General features: G+C 36.6%; 1 protein-coding gene and 1 pseudogene across 6 annotated transcripts in view; both read right to left on the bottom strand.

Moving 5' to 3' along the window:
• Pcdh9 (protocadherin 9) overlaps positions 1-20114 on the bottom strand; it is a 943568-nt gene that overhangs the window by 5488 nt on the left and 917966 nt on the right. The window lies entirely within an intron of this gene.
• Positions 13758-20114, bottom strand: part of LOC105944432 — a 34475-nt pseudogene continuing 28118 nt past the window's right edge.

Genomic DNA, 20114 nt, shown 5'->3' with positions numbered 1-20114 from the left:
TCTGTTAAATGTGTTAATTCCTTTTAGAAAATTATGGAGATAAAGTAGTTGATCACTCGTTTGGTATGCCACAGATATAGAGGGCTACAAACTAACTTTTAATCTTTGCCGTTCCAGTATCATTGCTGTTTTTTTTAATTATTCTTTTTAAATATCTACAAAAGCAAAAATGTTATTTCCTGCCTTAGAAATGTCAAGAGTCAGGCTTTTATTGAATTTATGAAAAATAATATGCATGTTTATTTTTAAACTTGTCTTATGCAATATATCTATAAGAATATATATATATATATATATATATATATATATATATATATATATCTACACACACACACACACACACTCACTGAATGAGTCATTTTGACACTTATTTTCACAAGATTAATAGCACAATTATTTCATAAAGTTGTTTGAATTAGGTTTCTTGAACATGCCTTAATGGTTAAGGCACTTGCCTGTGAAAGCCTAAGAACTCAGGTTCAATTCCCCAGTATCTATGTAAGCCAGATGCACATGGTGGCACACATGTCTAGAGTTCATTTGCAGTGGCTAGAGACCCTGTCATGGGCATTTTATCTCTCTCTTGCTCATAAATAGACACACACACACACACACACACACACACACACACACACACACACATTTGTTTTCTGCTGAACATGTACTACACAGTATAAGATGACACTGTGGCAGCAGGTATATAGAAGTTAATACCCAATCCCTGAGATCTTAGAGAGGTAAGTGACAAAATAAGATATATTTAATGTAAAAGTTTTTTTTTGTGCCATGCAAATCTTTAACTTAAAAACAGGAAGTTCTTTCCATTGAGTTCTTCAAAAATCTTACCATCCATGATACATCCTTATAAGTGATTCCAAAGGACTTTGATGGTCTTATGAGTACAATTGTAAGAAATTTTTAGATTCTTAAGTAACTCTTAAATAATTGATATTGCCCCCAAAATAATGTTTATTGTCAGGCCAGACACACAGTGGCACTTGGATAGATGATATAGAGACATTTTGTTTTAGCTGCATGTAAAAGAAACCCAGGTAGAGCTAATCTATATAAATGATGGACCTGGAATATATAAATGATGGACCTGGAAAGAGCGTGAACAATGGAGTAAATGCAATTGGGGTGATTTATGCATGAACAGTGAGGTGGGGTAGTTAGGCTATTAGGACTCCATGTAGATAGGATAACTAGAAGAATTTCATAGCTACAGGACAATTAAGCATCTTAAATAGTGAACTATTAATATAAGAAGGCCAGAAGGAGCTAGTAGGAAGGATATGGGTTAGCTGCTCAAGAAACAGAAACTGGAAGGTCCTTGACAAAAGCTAAAACAATATGAGAGAAGAAAGTAGTAAGGAAGGAAGGGAGGGAGTAACAGAAGAATGAAGGACAGGAAGGGAAGGAGCAGAAGGCAGGTTTAGAGAAGGGAAAAGTATGGAAGAGAAAAAAAAAAAACTGTTCATTACTTTGTTGTAGTGTGAACCTATTGTTGAAAAATATAATTTTATTTAAGTTTTGGTGAGCTTTTATTTGGAGTCATGATATTAAATATAAAAAAACATAATATATTTGGGTCTATGAATTATTATTATTATTACTATTATTATTATTATTTGGTTTTTCGAAGTAGGGCCTTACTCTGGTCCAGCATGACCTGGAATTAACTATGTAGTCTCAGGATGGCTTCAAACTCATGGCAATCCTCTTACCTCTGCCTCCCAAGTGCTGGGATTAAAGGCATACACGACCACACCCAGCCTGTATGAATAATTTCTAATAATTGTTATAATATTGAAAGCAAAACTGAAACAAAAAAGTACAAGGAATCTTGTCATAGAAAATAATCATATTCCTGAGTGTTCTTCAAAATTCATTGTTACACATTAGTCAGAGGAAAAATAATTTGATGAGTTCAGTGGTTTGAATTAGGTACCCCCCAAAAAACGTGTTTTGAATGCTTGGTTCCTAGTCAGTGGCAATTTGGGAGGAGAAGCTTTGTTGATGCTTGTTGCTGGGGGTGCCTTGAGGGGTGTTATAGTCAGCTGTCCTCTACCAGAGTTTGTCTCACTCTCCTGCTATTTTCTACCTGATGTTGGCAAGGAGTTGATGTCCAGCCTCTGTTCTACCATCTTCTCCCTATCGTCATGGAGATTGTAATTGAGATTGTAATCCAGAATAAATCCTTTCATCCTGTGAGCTGCTTTTGGTCAGATCTTTATCTCAGCAAAAATAAGGCAACTATAGCAATGATAAATGTTTATTCAAGGGAATACTTCATTCTACTTGTTGTATATGATGAACATAGGTCTATATATCCTTATAATGTGATTTATGGTAACTAACAAAATCCTTCCAAATAATTTCTTTCACTTTTTGAACAATTGAATTTTTTCTTGTGCTTATAAAGAGAGAGAGAGAGAGAGAGAGAGAAAGGAGAGAGAGAGAGAGAGAGAGAGACTGGCTTTGCTGGGGAACTTCCCCTGGATCTGTAAGCTTCAATAAATATCCCTTCCTCCATAACTGTGCCGGATATAGAAGTTCATCTCAGGGAAACTGAAGCTGTCTGCTACAGCTTGACCCTAGGGTCCACTCACAGTAACACCTCCTCCAGCCAGGGACCTGGAAATCTAAGTTACATGCTTTAATAAACTCCTGAATATAGTGGGGGACATCTATTCAAACTACCACAGCAGGCAAGCATTTTTACTAGTAAGCCAACTCTCCAGTTTTCAGTTAATATTTATATCGGTTCTCAAAGCATTGCTCTCTTCACCTTTGCATAAGTCAACTTCTCATTCAAAAACAATATAAAAAATAAAATATTTCCCACTAACAGTGCTCTAAAAGCTGCCCTGCTGACTTACTTTGTGTGGTAGTTTGAATACATAGCCCCCAATATATTCAGGGTTTATTAGTTTGTAGTTTTGCATCTGTAGCCACTTGGCTGGAGGCAGTGACACTAGGCAGGTATTAAGGTGAGGTTGTGGGTTTGAGATTTTAATCTAAAGATATGTAAAGTGTGCCTAGCTGGAGTTCCTGAAGTGTGCTGTGCTATGTGGCTTTTGGATTTTTGGCTTGTGCTTCTCTCTCTCTCTTTGCTTGGACCTGTGAAAGCAGGCCAGTTTCTTCTGCCATTATGGATCTTCCTCTGAATCTGTGAGCTTCAATAAATCCCTTCCCCCATAACTGTGCCTGGTCTGGAAGGTTATCTCAGTGAACTTGAAGCTCTCTGCTACACATTGTTTTTGTTTTTTATCTTTTATTTTATGTGTGTATGTGTGTAAATGAGCTAGCTTCTACAAATGAGCATCAGGTTTTTGATTCCCCCCCCCACCCTTTTTAATATTCGATTTGGCTTAGGAGAGTGGCTTGGGAATTGAACCCCTGCTGGCAGGATTTGCTAGCAAGTTCCTTTGACCACTGTACCATCTTCCCAGCCCCTTCTGCTACTGACTTTGGAAGGTGCAGGTATAAAAGCAAAGCCTTCATAGTCAAGCAACTCCACCCTACTGAGGGGAAGGACCCTTTCTAATAACTGGGGGCAGGACCATCACATTACCAATTAATTCACTGCTGTAATGAGCAAACAGTTTCTGGCATGTAGAGTAGCAGTTTTTCAAGATGATTAGTTGAAAGATTTAGCTTCAAAGTTAGAAATCTGAGTGACAATAAAACAAAAACATGATTCTGATTTATTTTCTGGGAATGAGCTAAAGGGAAAGGTTTGTGTAATTCTGGATGGAGCTCAAAGAAATAAGAAAGCTAGATTTATTTTATAAATACATCATATCTAATATTACAGTGCTGGTATTGTCTTTTTATAGAGTTGCTATGAAAATCACAATAGTTTAATTTGCTTACAAATTTCAGATGAATCAGGAACAATCAGGGTGGTATGGCTAGAAACAAAAAACAATTTCAGAAATGTGGGTTTACATACAAAACTGATGAAATGTTTACCCTTTGGCTCAATCCATTTGGAGATTTAATTTCTACTTCAGACTACTCTATGGCTGATTACTTCTAGTAAAGCAAAGTCATATAGGAATAAATGTTATAACTCTACTCTTATACAGAAAAAATGCAACCATATGGTTTATATTTCCTTGTCATTGTAACTCAGATATTATATGAAATATGGTATAGCATTTTCAGGAGAACAGGTTAAATTGAAAATAAATATGGTAGCTGGGCGTGGTGGCGCACGCCTTTAATCCTAGCACTCAGGAGGCAGAGGTAGGAGGATCGCCAAGTTCGAGGCCACCCTGAGAATACATAGTAAATTCCAGGTCAGCCTGAGCTAGAGTGAGACCCTACCTTAGAAAGAAAAAAAAAAAAAAAAGAAAATACATATGGTAAATTTGGCACTGCATTTCTAAAATTGCAAACAATTGCTCATGAAAATACTGTTTAAAATGTTCTAGGTGAATATGATAAACCTACTACATACATGAAAATATCACAATGAAACTCATCATTGTTTATAATTAATATAAGTTAATATTTTTAATGTTAAAAATATATCTGTTCACAGAATCATCAAACCCTTTTTAGGACTTTATTCTCTAACAATACTGCATAACTATTTGCATTGACTTGTGCTGCATTAGGTATTATAAGCACCACAGGCTGGATGTGGAATGCCATCCAAAGACATCCGTACTGAAGGCCTGGTAACCAGGCAGTGGCATTAGTGGGAGGTGACAGAATCTTTAAAAAAAATTTTTTTTTCGTTTATTTTTATTTATTTACTTGAGAGCAACAGACAGAAAGAGAAAGAGGGGGAGAGAGAGCGGGGGGGGGGGAGAGATGGAGAGGGAGGGGGAGAAGGGGCGCATCAGGGCCTCCAGACACAGCAAACAAACTCCAGACGCGTGCGCCCCCTTGTGCATCTGACTAATGTGGGTCCTGGGAAATAGAGCCTCGAACCGGGGTCCTTAGGCTTCACAGGAAAGCGCCTAACCGCTAAGCAATATCTCCAGCCGGGTGGCAGAATCTTTAGGAGATGAGCCCTATTGAAAGGAAGTTAAATTGATCACGTAAGGTGTACCTCAGATCCACTTCATTTCTACCTCTCTTTGTTTACTGGCAAAGCATGACGTGAATAGTCTCCTCCACCATGAACCCCGACACTGTGCAGCTTCAAGCCCAAAGTGTTGTGTTCATGTGACACAACATGGACTGAAAAGCCATAAATCGGAGCTAAAATGAACTGTCTCTTCTTCCTTTTAAGTTGTTTATCTCAGGTATTTATCACAGAGAAAGATAGCTGACTGAAAAAACAATGTTAATATGGTTAAAATCTACAGTGAGATGAACACAGATTGCAGGCAAACACGACCCCCTTTGTGAAAGAGACTTGAATCTGCATAGGTCCTGTTAAGGGGAAAGTTGTGTAGGAATAATTTCTCCACTGATACTGACTTTCAAATCTACTTTGTTTGTTTGCTTGCTTGTTTGTTTGTTTTCAAACTAGGGTTTCACTCTGGCCTGGCCTGACCTGAATTCACTATGCAGTCTCAGGGTGGCCTTCAACTCAGGACAATCCACCTACCTCTGCCTCCCAAGTGTGGGATTAAGGGCGTGCGCCACCATGCATGGCCAAATCTACTTCGAAGGAAGTGTTTTCCCATTCGTTCAGTCCTTTACTCAAGTTTAGGTTTAACTTTTGTTAAGTTTAATTCATACTTGAATAGAATATATAAAAAGTAAACCAATCCTTAAATATCAAGTCCTATGATCATCATAGGGCAAAGAGCAGCAAATTCATATGGGTAGTAAAAAAAATAATTTCAGATTTTATAGCTCCTGGTCTCATATATGAATCAAGATAAAAGACAGGATTTTAACGAATAAGCTTACAGTATCATTTTCCTCCTTAAGTGTCCTTGTGGTTACCCATATAACCTAGTAGTCAAGCACCCAATTTTATTCTCATCTTACTAATGAGAAACCCAGGACAGGACAAAAGTATTATCAATTTATTGTACTGGAAGACTGTTCTATCATTTAGGTATTGGAATCTGAACTTATATTTGGTAATATTATCTAAATTTCTAAATCCAAGTAGAAACCCAATTGCTTTATCAGAGCTTTGTAACTGATTTGAGCACACCATTGTGAACAAATTTAGTCACCTAGAGAAACACACACACAGACACACACACACTACAAACCTTTGGTTAACTAGTTGTTGTAGTTTTTTAATGCATCCCCCCACCCCCCACAGACTTAAGAACTATTAAAAGTGAGTTTGCAGTTTCAGCCCTAGGAGGGGGTGTGTCACTAGGGGTGGAGCTGAATTCCAGCCTAAGGCTTGCGGAGAAATGTGAACCCTACGGTGGTCCTGTTGCTATATGTCCCTGCTTGCTTGCTGGTTCACCGTGCTGGCTGTTTGGCGGTGGTTTCTCCCTGCTTGGATCTGTGCAAGGGGCCAGCCTCTTCTACCATGATGGAACTTATCCTGGATCTGTCAGCTAAAAATAAGCCTTTCCTCCCATAGGCTGTTTCTAATTTGGATGCTCATCCCAGCAATATGGAGCTGACAACACAAGTAAACAAGGACTAAATGTTTTACATATTCCTCATACAGATATTTTCCCTATGGTCACAGAAAAAAAAGTCAACATTTGTACATGGAGTCAATCCAAATACAATAATCCATGGCCACGCCAGCAGCAGGCCGTCTGCCATAGAAGATACTCTATGTGGACAAACTTTACAGAGGACAGGACTCACTTATATATCTGCTGTCTTTTTCTGCACTGTGTGAGTATCAGAAGACTTCTCATCTATTAAAACAGAGTGTGCAAAAGAAAATTATCTCAGACAATTTTGTGCATTTTCTGCTTTCTCACCATTAGAATTGTATGTTATAATCAATTGAATGACAGCAATTTAATGACACAGACCTTCACTGATAATGTAAACTAAGGTTCAAATTTTGACCAAATTTTATTTGGAATACCTTGTGTACATTATTGCTGGTCACATTTACTTTCCACTATAGCTCAACATTTTTTTTATAGTACCTGGATGCCTTTCAGCTAAACAAATTTATTCATATTATTGATATCTACTGAATAACTCATTATAGCTTGTGAACTGAATTATTTACAGAAAAGGTAGATAACTCACATTTGTTCTGAAACACCTTCTGAAGAGCAGAGTTAATGTGTGAAGTGATGTATCATTCTTTAGAGATTGTAGGCACAAAAATACCTCTCTCACCTCAAAGGGATAAATTTATTCTGAAGCTAAATATGAGTAACCTTATCCTGGGAACATGGATTCAGATTACACCAGGTACCATATTCCAATGTGGTAATAGTTGCATGATGTTCTTATTTTTTAAATATTTTTATTTATTTATTGGTGGGGGCAAATAGAGAGAATGGGCATGCCAGAGCCTCTAACCACTGCAAACGAACTCCATATGCATGTGACACCTTGTGCATCTGGCTTATGTGGGTATTGGGGAGGTGCACATGGGTCCTTAGGCTTCACAGACAAATACCTTAACTGCTAAGCCATTTCTCCCGCCCAACAGTTCCATAAGGTTCTTATAGTTATGCAACAAAATAAACCATAAAGCAAAACATTTTCATTTAATGATATTCTTATTTCTGCATAACAAAATAAGTATTAAAGCAAGATATTTTGGAATATATTTCTGGGACCATCAGGTAGATGGCTTATAACAATGTAGGCACAACTCTGCTATAAATATCAGATGCAATCTGAGGGAATTCTTGATTTTTGGATTTGTTGAAACAAATACTCTGTTAATGCACCTTAACAGGTTTCATATGATACTATAATAATTTTAGAACAAGGCAGAAGAGATGGTTTAGTGGTTAAGGCCCTTGCCTACAAAGCTAAAGGACCTATGCTTGATACCCCAGGACCCATGTAAGCCTGATGCACAAGATGATGAATGTGTCTGGAGTTTGTTTGCAGCAACTGAAGGCCCTGGCACACCCATTCTCTCTCTCTTTCTCTCTCTATCTCTCTCTCTCTCCCTTTATTTGCCTCTTTCTATCTATGTATTTATGAAATAAATAAAATGAAAAATTTTAAAAAATATGTTAGATCAGACACAAAAGTGGATCATGAGTGGCTATTAAGGGGGCTATAGATATCTTATATTATAAGAATCTAGATGTACATTTTAACCATTAACAATTTAAAAATTCTATTTACTTATTCAGGCTTATATAATCCTTAATATAGTTGTGAGTATTTATTTCTGGAAATAATATTTCACAAATTAATTTATACTTAAAATCCAAGTTGAAAGTAGACATTTTATAAAATTCACTATTTCCTTCAAATAGTTGCAGTTACTGGTCTGAGTCCTAGCCAGTAGTATCCATTGTTGTAAATTCCCTTTATATACTGCCCTCTGTGTCTTGTACTCCAGCTATATTTAATCATGATGGTATGGGGTATTGGCGAAGTTCATTTTCATGCTCAGTGGTCTCTGATGATCTTCACTTAGAGCATTTCACTACAGTGTTGTTTGGCTCCTAATCTAAGAGCTAGTCCTCATACCTCTTAAAACCCTCAGGTAGAGCAGTCCTAGATTATTTTATTCTTTAAGCAAATCAGGGTAAATACTTCATTAGATTATTAATGATTATAAACTCTAATATTTTATGTATTTTATTAAATACCTTAGGATAACTTTAAAAACAATGGTTAAAAAACACGGAGTTGGTCCATGTGCTTCGTAAACATATATATGTGTGTATGTTGATCTTTGGGTTATTTGTCACTTTGCCTGAAAATGTAGTTTGGTGTTTCTCAAATGTTAACATGAATACAAGTGATGTAAGAAAATGATTAAAATGCAGATTATAAGGGAGTGAGTGTGAAGTCTGTCCCCAGTGTCTATGTTTATGCAAATTTCTCAAATTACACTGCTGTGCTGAAGTTCAAGAGGCACAATTTGAGATGCAATGACATTGAGGACTTATTTCTCTTCCATTTATCACTTTCCAATATTCTAAGGTAAAGTTCTCAGATTTTATCATGTGTCAGAATTAGCTGGAAAGCTATTAAACATAGAGACTGCTTTGCTACATACACAAACTGCTTCAGTAGGTTTGGTGGGGAACCTATGAATTTTCAGTATCCAGAGCTGTCCCTCATTTTCCTAAGTGCTTCAGTTTCCATTAATATTACCATAGCCTTCCCCAGACTGCAATCTGTAGCACCATCTTGGGTGTGAACTCATAGTTGCATGACTTCGTACCTCTCATAGAAGCTGATTATTCTCCAGTACACATGCCTACCCCTTTACCTTTCAACTTGCACCAGGACAGTATCTCTGATTCCCAACTCTTCAGTATCTTTACATTTCCAGCTGTCATTTCCAAATTCAATAATTTGTAATTTTACTTCCATTTTCCAAACTTGGTATTCTGGCTGAATTTGCTATTTATTTATTTATTTGAGAAAAGTGTCTTACTCTGTAACCCAGGCAGGTGTAGAGCTCATAATTTGTAGCCCAGGCTAGCCTCAAACTTGGGAGCACTTTCTTTCCATGTGCTGCATTACACACATGGATTTATCACTCTGAATATGATGCTTTGATCACTTGATTACTGAATTTGGACAAAATAAATAACCAAAAAGAATAATCCTTAACAGTCATTATGCATAAATCTCAACCCAATAGTATTTCCTATCCTGAGAGCATTCATAATATCTATAATCATTTGGCCAAAGTTGTGATACAGATGTCACTAATATTTGGTGAATAAAAGAGCTTATGGGGAGGCCCCAAGCCAACTTTTAAGTAAGGGATCAAATGGAAAGGATCTCAGAGCAGCTGTAACTTGGGTTGTTAGGCTTTGCAGGGAAGTGCATGAACTGCTGATCCATCTCTCCAGCCCACCAATTGTGTTTTAATGATGTGGTTGACATCATGAAAGCACACACCATTCCATCTCTACTTTTCTTTTTTTTAATGTATTTTTAAATTTTTATTTATTTGACAGTGATAGACAGAGAGAGAAAGAGGCAGAGAGAGACAGAATGGCATGCCAGGGCTTCCAGCCACTGCAAACACACTCCAGACGTGTGCACCCCCTTGTGCATCTGGCTAATGTGGGACCTGGGGAATTGAGCCTCTAGCCAGGGTCCTTAGGCTTTACAGGCAAATGCTTAACTGCTAAGCCATCTCTCCAGCACATCATCTCTACTTTTCTTGTCTTATCCATTTATCCTACAATCCCTCCTGTGTTCCACTTATAAGGACAACTGTTCTTTTATAGAATCATCCAGAATATCCTCCTCATGAGATTCTTAATTACATCTTTAATGTCCCTTTTGTCACAAAAGTTGTTCACACACTGTGGGCTGGAGAAGTAGATCAATTTGATGGAATGTCATTCATCCTGCCACAGTATTTGCAGAAGAACACCTTCCTCCTGTGACAAGAGGAAAAGTGGCATGCTTCACTTTGAACTCCTTCATGATGCTATCTTGCCCAACTTTCGGTTCATGATGACAGCTCTTTCCTTCCCTGTATTCCATACTAGCCAAACTGCCCTTGCTGTGTTTTAAAGTCATCAAGATAAGCGTGCTCTCAGGGCTAATGATTTACTGTTAGTCATACCTAGAATATCCTCCTTGTTGGTCTGAGAGTAACTCCCTCCCACACTCCACTTAGGTGTCTTCTGAAATGTCAATGTTTCACTGGACCTTTTCCAGACCACAGTTAAAAATAATATTCTGTACTCAGGCATTGTCTATATCATTATCTATTTTCATAAAATTTTTGGCTGCACTCATCACCCCCTGTACCATATACTTACTTGTATGTTAGTGGCCAACCTCTTTAGCTAATTTAGGGATGTTATACATAATTGCTATTTGTATTTATGAGGAGAGAAATGAAGTTTGTTACCAAAGTAACAGAAAATCTGCGGAAAAGGTATAGATAAGTTCTCCATAAAGTTGAGAGTCAATAGGAACGTATCTAACCCACACATAAGGCACATCAATAGTAATTATCAGCACAGATGGGACATTGTATGGAATGTCTAAGTGGAAAACATGATGAATAAGGACAACAGGCCCTGCTACCAAGAGTATTCGATTCTGCCTTGGAGGGTGAAGCAACTGGAGCTATCCAAAGTAAACATGATTAAACTGCTTCCTGTATTCAATGCCACTCTTAATTTTTCCAGACAATTCATAATTTCTTTTTGTCATTCATTTTTGTTTTTCTTATAGCATGTTTGCTTAATTCATAGCAAGCAGAAAATAAGCTGGCTCTTGGTTTGATCCAAGCATTGTTGTTTTAAGGCTGCACACAATATTTGTTAAAAAGAACATATAAAAATACCTTTTCAGAAGCTTCTATAAGAAAGAAAATACAAACTCTAACCTCATAACTTTCCTCTTTGCTAGAACTGCAAACTACTGCTACAGTTTTAAGTAAACTTTTTGTTCTTTAAACTATACAGCCAAAAAAATCTTTAAAAAAATGCATATAAATGATTGCATAGTAGAACATGAACATTAACTGTAAAAAATAAAGAAATGAAAGTTAGAAATACAATCAAATACACAAAGGTTCTAAAATCAATCCTTTTAAACACATTCCACTCACAGCTTGTACAGGCAAGGCCTGCAGTTTTAAAACCAAAACTGAAAAGGTAAGCCTCTAAAAGGAATTGTTTCCCCACACTATTTCTCACCCATATCTTCAAGCAAGCAGCCTGAGATTATTAAAGATAGAAGCTTTTTATTTGGAAATGGGATCGGACATTTCATGTCATTTTTTTTTTTTTACTCCCAATCTTATAGAGAAATACTAGAAATTATAAATATTTAAGGGTATTGCTTCCTATTTTTAGCCATGTTCTACACTGCTTATCAAAACTAAGTAATGAGAGTCTTGCTTAAACTGACTAATCATTTTTCCAGTATTAAATGTCATGGCACTAGAGAGTCACCTCGGATGAGAGTGTTGTCTTGCAACTCATCTCACACTACTAATCTAAGGTGCAAAGAGCAAGCCTCCCTCATGAAGTGGCAAACTTTGATAAAAATGCACACGCCAAGTTCTACAAGGTAAGGTTATTACACTTTACTCACAAACAAACAAAATCTACTTTCAAACATTTTACTTGCTTCTAAAGCAGTAAAAAAAAAAAAAAAAAAAAAAAAAAAAAAAAAAAAAAAAATTTCCAACAACAAAACCTAAGTAGCAGTGGCCAACAATACTCCTTAAATTTTAGAGTAATTACATAAGAACATCTTTTCCCCTTAAAATTATTTCTGTCATCATGGACATGCTCAAACTTTAAGGGGAGTGTTTCTGATATTTTTATGTTCCAAATATTAGAAATGGGGCAGGGGGGCGGGGGTGTCAGGCATAGGAAGCACCTTGGGTTAAAGCAAACCTAAGCTGTCTGACAGGAAGGCCCCAGGCTATGGAGGGGTCACAGCATCCCAAACCACTGGTCATATCTCAGAGACCTGACCATCAGGAGAGCTCTTCCCCACCATTCTCAGGGATTTCAGGGAGCCAGGATCCTCCCTCCTTCTTGGGAGGGGTGTCACAATGAGCCTGGACCTCTGGACAAAAATCTCAAACCCTAAGATCTGCAGAAAGTAAGGCCACTCCCTCTCCAAGCATCGGATGACTAGACATTCAGATAAGAGTTAGGCTTTGCCCATAACCCTGTGTCCTTTGGCCAGTTTCCTAGGAAACTCCTTATGTACTATCAGCCAGCACCTTTGCACAGCCCCTCCCTCTGCCATTGACTACATGCTGGAATGAGTGTCCCCATATGCTAATTGGGAAGCAGCAAGCAACCTTGTATATCGAAGCACCTTAGGACCCTCTTCCCACATTCAACTGCTTATAAATCCATTTCCCTGACAATAAACTGAGAACTGTTCACTGAAACTGTCTCCCAAGAATGATTCTCCCATGCTCACCTCCACAATTGTCTAGGACACCTTTGGGGGACCATGGCTAGTCCAAGGACCCAGGAACCCACAGGCGTGGGGGGGAAGCAGCAAAGCCTACATGTTTCAGTAAAACAAAACAAAACAAAATCCCAATGTCCTTGATAATGCTTCTTAACACAGTTGGAATGATTCCCCAAGGGTGGGGTCAACAAAGGAACCATTCCATACTGCATCTTAAATAATCTATTATCACAGATATAGACACCCTGGCAAGGCATAAATGTCCACTCTGAAACTAAATGTGTCTGAGACGTTAGTACTGAAATGTGGCTGCAACCTCACTTTTGTATCACTTGTACCATTCTATCTTTTAAACAAGCTACATTTCTAGGTTAACATTTTTACCAAATATGGATATGAAAATTTATTTTTAATAAGAAAATTTTGCAAATTATGCTCAACCAACATCTTTTTTCACCAAATACTTCATGTATAAAAAAACAACAATCTTTACAAAAATATACAGAGACACCACAAATTGGTTGCTGCCTTTAACATTAAACAAACTGGACTCTGAAGAGTGGCTTCTCAACAGCTTATCATTTTAATTATAACCATTGCCTGGTACAGGGGAAACTAACAGCTGTTTATTTGGGGGAGGGGTTGGTTTTTTTGTGTGTGTGTATGTGTGTGTGTGTGTGTGTGTGTGTTTCTTCTTCTCTTTATGGATCATTGCAACATTGTATTTCTAATTTAAGTATTCCAAACTATGAGTAAATGAATGATACAAGCCTAGGTTTGTACTATCAGTGGACCCTGGACCTAGGACTAGTCCAAGACCTTGAGGTATATTTTGACATAGACTTAGACTGTGATCTTGACTGAGATTTGGATATAGGTGGTTCTTTTTCCTTGATTCTTTTTCATATCTTGAGCCAGACCTATAGTGTGCTTTGAAATCTGTTTTAGAGGTGCCTCTATATTTGGTGTGAGATGCAGACCTAGAATGTGATTTAGCCTTCATTTCTTTCTTGGGCCGGTACTTGGCCCATGATCTTGGATTGAGGTTAGATCTTGGAAAAGATTGATCTCAGTGTTTGAATCTACCATTGTTGGAATGGCTTCTGCTATGCCATGGTCTTCCTGTCAGTGCATTGTTTCTAGGACTATGAGATCTCCTATAGTTGTAATCAAAAGAGTGACTGTCTATGTCCGTCATAATCATCATAGCATGAAGAACTGTTCACATTCCTTCCTTCCTTGATTTGGTGTCTTCTGATCCCCTTGTGCAAACTGTATTTAGATTTGATGCCACAAATCTATTTGCTGTCCAAATTATGTAAACCATCTTCAACATCAGGAACATCATCAAATGTACATAAGCAAATCCTCTTGGACATGGAGTGTAAGAATCAAGTGGAACTCACACATCAACTATGGGACCCTAACAACCAAATTCCCTCCATAAATCTTCAGACCTGGTGTCATCCACCACATTCCTAATGAACAGAGACATGTTGCGGGGACACAGGTAGCAAGATATGATCGTGCCATGAGTCTCAGCCAGGAGCACTAACGTGATGAACAAACCATCAACACCAGTTCATAATTTCCTTAACAACAGAACTCTTTAGAGGATTTCAGAAGGGCAGTTTTGTAGGATATATATCCAGGCTATATCTAAGATATTTGTTTGTTATCAGTTTATGATCAAATTATTTATTTTTTATCAATTAAATAATAAGTACATTGTCAATTTTTCTGAACAAGAACACTGAGGCACAGGTAATTGCAGGATTTGTTTTGTTTGTTTTGTTTACAAGGTAGGGTCTCACTGTAGCCCAGGCTGACCTGGAATTCACTATGGAATCTCACGGTGGCCTCGAACTCATGGCAATCCTCCTACCTCTGCCTCCCTAGTGCTGGGATTACAGGTGTGCACCACCATGCCAGGCAGGATTTAGGCTTTTTGAACAGGTGTGTTTTAGTAAAAGGAAGTATTTATAATAAAAAAAAAATGTTGATTAGAAAACAGGTTCAAAACTTGAACTTGATCCATAAACATAGTATTGTATATGGACAAATAACAATTACTTTTTTAATCAGTAGATTAAAATATTTCACAAAGAGTTAATATAACATTTAAGAGTATATATAAAATATCATTGTGGAATTATTGTGAACTTTATTGTTTAAATCCAGCTTTACATTAAAATGGGAAAATAAAATATTGTAGCTTGAATGAATCTCCTAAGGGCATTATTGAAAAAGCCATAACTATTATTGAAAATGACCTATACAACAGAGTATTACAGAGAAATATTACCCCTCAGGGTGATGAATAAAATTACCTATTCCATTCCAAATTCTATGTTTATTCTTCAAAGACCTTGGAAGTCCAGAGAAATTAGTTCATTAATATATGTCTTTGAAAGATAAATATAGTCTTAAAATGATAAATATAAGATGCAATTTCATAAAATCTAACTAAACTTGGCAAAGATTTCTACACTGATTTTCCTCTGCTTATTACCAGTTGTTGACTGCCACTTTTTTATGAAAGAATAAAAGATACACGTTTTTAGTAAGTTGTGTCTATATGTTGTGTCTGTATTGGTAGTTTGATGATTAATTCCCAGTATTAAATAGATATAATTTTGCCATGTTCATCAGTAAAAATAGCATTTATTACATTTTTACACTATAACATACAAAAATCACTTGTTATAGAGCTATAACACTCCTGGACAAATACCCTAAAAACCCAACTCTTTACTATAAAGATACTTTTTCAGCCATGTTTTTTGTTTTCTATACACAATAGATAAGAAGTGGAATTAGCTGAGATACCCACATACTGCTAAATGGACATGAAAATGTATTACATATACAAAATACAGTTCTAGTCAGCTGCAAAGCATAAATAATTATGATATTCATAGAAAAATAGATATATCTGGAAAATTTATACTTAACATAACTCAAGTTCAGGAGGACAAATGTCACATGTTCTTTACCATATGCAGATACTAGCTTAGCAGAGTTAGATTTGTTTGTAAGTTTTAGCAAGCCTCAGTACTTGTAGTCAAGAAACAAGAATGAGGCTTGGAGAGAGGAGAAGCCAGGAGGCATATGAGGAGGGGATAAAACATGGGAAAGTGAAAGGACAGAATACAGGGTTTAGACAAGTCTAAGAGGAGGTGGGACAAGAATAGTGGGGAGGGATACACAAAGTTAAAAATTGTATAAGGACTACAGAAACCTATTTATTGTTTAGCTAATGAAAAGATTTTTTAAATATTTTATATATTTACTTGCAAGAGACAGAGAGAATGAGAAAGGGAGAGAGAGAGAATATGAGTATGCCAAGGCTTCCTATCACTGCAAACAAACTCCCAATGTAGTGTCACTTTGTGCATCTGGCTTTATGTGGGAACTGGGGAATCAAGCTCAGGCCTTAACTGAGGAACCCTCTCTCTCTCAATCCATATATATATTTTTTTCTTTTATTTTCTAATATGCCTTACAATAATACATCTTTTGGGCATAACTGATAATGTCATTACCATTATAATATTTTAAATCAATATATTAAGTGTTATTCTTTAGAAGAATACATATACTTCAATTGGATCCTTACGTGTATTAATATAGACAGCAAATGAATAATTTGGAATTAGAGAAAACTTTGAGGCCACTATCACATCATCATGTGAAAGTAGGATTTCCCAGTAGCTGGTGTAGCTTAACTGACTCTCAGTCCCAAGACTCAGAAGAGATGACACATAAAGACCTTAACTGAGAAGAGGTTAATGAAGTGACTCTCCATAGAATGCATACCTTGGAAACTTCATAATAAGATGTACTGATGTAGGAAGGACCTGAGAAAGGAGAAGACTGCCACGAAGCCTTGCTTTCACAGCTCAAGGTAGACATCTGCCTTTAGCACCCCCAAACAGTTATACCCTTAGCAACCCAAAACAGTTAAATATTCTACTGAGAAACCCAGCGAATAAAGATATGAAATAATTTGTAAAATAAGAGACACCCAATATCCAACCTCCTACTATCCTTTCCTTAACTTCACAGCCTCTCATGCTCACTATGCTGGACATGCAACTCCAGGGCTCCACATATGAAATAATGATGACAAATTTGAAATATTATTAACACTGAATTGATCTGTGAACATAGTCTGCCTGTATTATATCACACTAGATCTTTAAACAATGCTCACATTAAGCATATTTTTTAATAAAAAAGCTAAGAACAAAGACAAGGGAAATTTTTGTTTGAGTTGTTTCAGAAATTATCGTATGAAATTGTTATTATTTTCTAGTTTGCTTATTTGCTTGGTTCTGGTAACTGAACCCCAAAACTCACACATGGAAAGCTTATGCTCCAAAAGCATACAGTGCCACTCAACCTCAGTCATGTTGCTGACCATAACTGTCCTAGTGGAATACAAAATTTGATATTCAAACTAATAGAGCAAAACCACCTCAAAATCTTTTGTACACAACCATCAATATGCCAAACGTACATGCATATATGGGAAACAATATAGGCTATAAGTAGATATAAGTAATATATGGCCAAGTACATTTAAGAAGTTTGAATCAAATATGTATATATATTTAATTTTTATTTATTTGGAAGCAGAGACAGAACAGGCAGGCCAGGGCCTCTAGCCACTGCAAACAAAATCTAGATTCATGCGCCACTTTGTGCATCTCAATTTACAAGGTTACTGGGGAATCAGACAGTGTCCTCAGGCTTTGTAGGCACATGCCTTACGAACTAAGCCATCTATTCAGCCTTAGGATAAAATATTTAAATGGTCAGGGCAGCCTTATGAGTTCATGCAAACCATGCTAGTTAGAGGAAATGAAATATCTCATTGTCTTTTTACATATTTAAGAAAACATTTTGGAAATATTTTGGAAAGACTATGTTATTATAATAAAAAAGTACTGTCTTCTTTTTTTTTATACCCAGTACAAGATTATAAAACTCACCAAGTCTTATATTCATCACAAGTTGGAATTATTTAGTAATTGCATGTATTTATTATTTGACCACCTAACAAAGTGGTATAAAAACATGTTTGAGTCCTTGAGTGATCTTCTGTGGCTCAGTCTACTACAATGATAAAATTGCAAGACAGCTGGAGCTTGCCAAATATTATCAATGCTGCTTAGAAAGTCAGTTTGTTCCTCTCTAATAGAAGTGAACTACACAGTGAACCCTTATTTTTTAATCTAGATGACAGTCAAAGGTTCCAAGATCTTTGAACCTCTGACAAGATTTATAAAGTTAAGTTGTTGTCTACAAGAATTGGTGTGGCTTTGGTTCAAAATAAATCACTGAGACAATTTTTTATTTGGCTGAAATTCTTCCAAATGTTTTCTCGGTCAGCATGGAATGTACAGAGAACTACAGCAAAGAACATATATCAAAGCTGTGTTAAAACTGATAAATAACTTAGAGATATGTTATTTGTGGATGGGGTGTATCTTTCTGTGAGCACTTTGGTAGGCTTTTGTGTGTATCCCTTCATCTGCCCATTAAGTAGATACCCACAACTCTATTTGGGCTACTTGATTCAGATTAATATTATCGTACTCCACCTAACTATATAATGCAGGTCTTAATCATACTCTCCCAATCTCATTTATCCATGTTTGCTGTGAGATGACTGCACTGGACTGAGTGAACTCCTTCTAGAAATGAGCATTGCTCACTAAATCAAAACCATGCCCTGTTGGTACTGACTGGTATATTCACCAAAAAGTAGTCTTTTCTAACAAATAGAATATTCTCACTTGAGCAGAACAGAGGACATATAACTAGAATTGCAAGACAAACTCACCTGATTGAACTCCTGGAGCAAACTATAAATATCTATCAGTGATTACACCTGTGAAAAGTCATGAACAAGGGGCGATAGCAAAGATGTTTTCAAAAGCTTTGGTTTTCAATTGCTCATGTTATAATATAAAGATTCCTCAACTTCCAACAAATTTATTTGCAGGGTTGAGAAGGTTATATTCAAATTACTTAAAAAAATAATTTTGAAATGGCATTACTAATTTATGTTTTTGTTCCATAAAAATCAGGTTTGTGTGGGTAGGATCCAGATAAACAAGCGTAGATCAAGCACTGAGAAATTTTGGGCTTAGACAAAATATATTTTTGGTTAATGGGCATCACTACTGTTGTCACTGGTGCTGTCTGGATATGTGCTTCCTGGCTGGGTGCCTTCTTTTGAATTCCTATGCAAGTTGGTCAATATATGCATTTCAATCTTACGTTCACATGTTGATAAAAGTAGTCACTATAGATGGACAGGCTATGATTTATAGCAATTCAGAGTATTTGTTTCAAACCATACAAATAGCAAATAGAAACCTAGTCCTCTATATCAGTTCATAGCAGATGGCTAAGGCCTACCTGTGTTTTCAGAGCTTCTTTGAGGTTTAAAAATGCTTCTTATTATTTTGCCCTTCTAGGCTGCTTGAATTGTCCTCAACATGTCACACTATGGAACAGATGTTTTCTTCTTTCCTACTGAGTTTGTTTCTTCACTTGCTCAGCTCCACGGGGCCTACTGTACTCAGCTGCAGAACCAATGGACTAGAAATATTCTAGGTCTGTTTATGGGAAGCTTCCTTCACTTTTAAAAGCTTCAATAATGAAACAGAGTTCCAAGTGATATTATATTACATATTTAGAATGTGGAAAATGTGATAATTACTATTATCCGGAATTAGTATATATTGATATCCTAGTATTTTAGCTCCTTTCCTCAAAGACATGCTGGATTTTGGCTTTGTTTTATTCTTTAATGTTTTTCTATGAAACAAAAAAAAAAAAACAAAAACAAATTCTGAATTCATAGTATTTGAGTGTACCAACATATAGTAGATGAATGGGAAGAAACCGAGTCATCCTTTTTTTTTGTGTGTGTGGTTATCTCAGTGATAGGTGTAAAAACAACTTTGATGATTTTGGATGACATGATTGGTACTGACTATAAAAATGGGCCCAGCTTTCTTTGTCACATATAGTCACCACAACAGCATTTAAACATGTTAATCAAGAACTGGATACAGTCAAGTTTAACTTGAGTGGTAACACTTAAGAGAGCCTTAGAGACAGGA

This window comes from Jaculus jaculus, chromosome 3, assembly GCF_020740685.1.
Source record: "Jaculus jaculus isolate mJacJac1 chromosome 3, mJacJac1.mat.Y.cur, whole genome shotgun sequence".
In the NCBI taxonomy this organism is placed as follows: Eukaryota; Metazoa; Chordata; class Mammalia; order Rodentia; family Dipodidae; genus Jaculus; species Jaculus jaculus.
The sequence above is the reverse complement of the archived record's forward strand: the minus strand, read 5'-3'. Positions and strand labels throughout refer to the sequence as shown.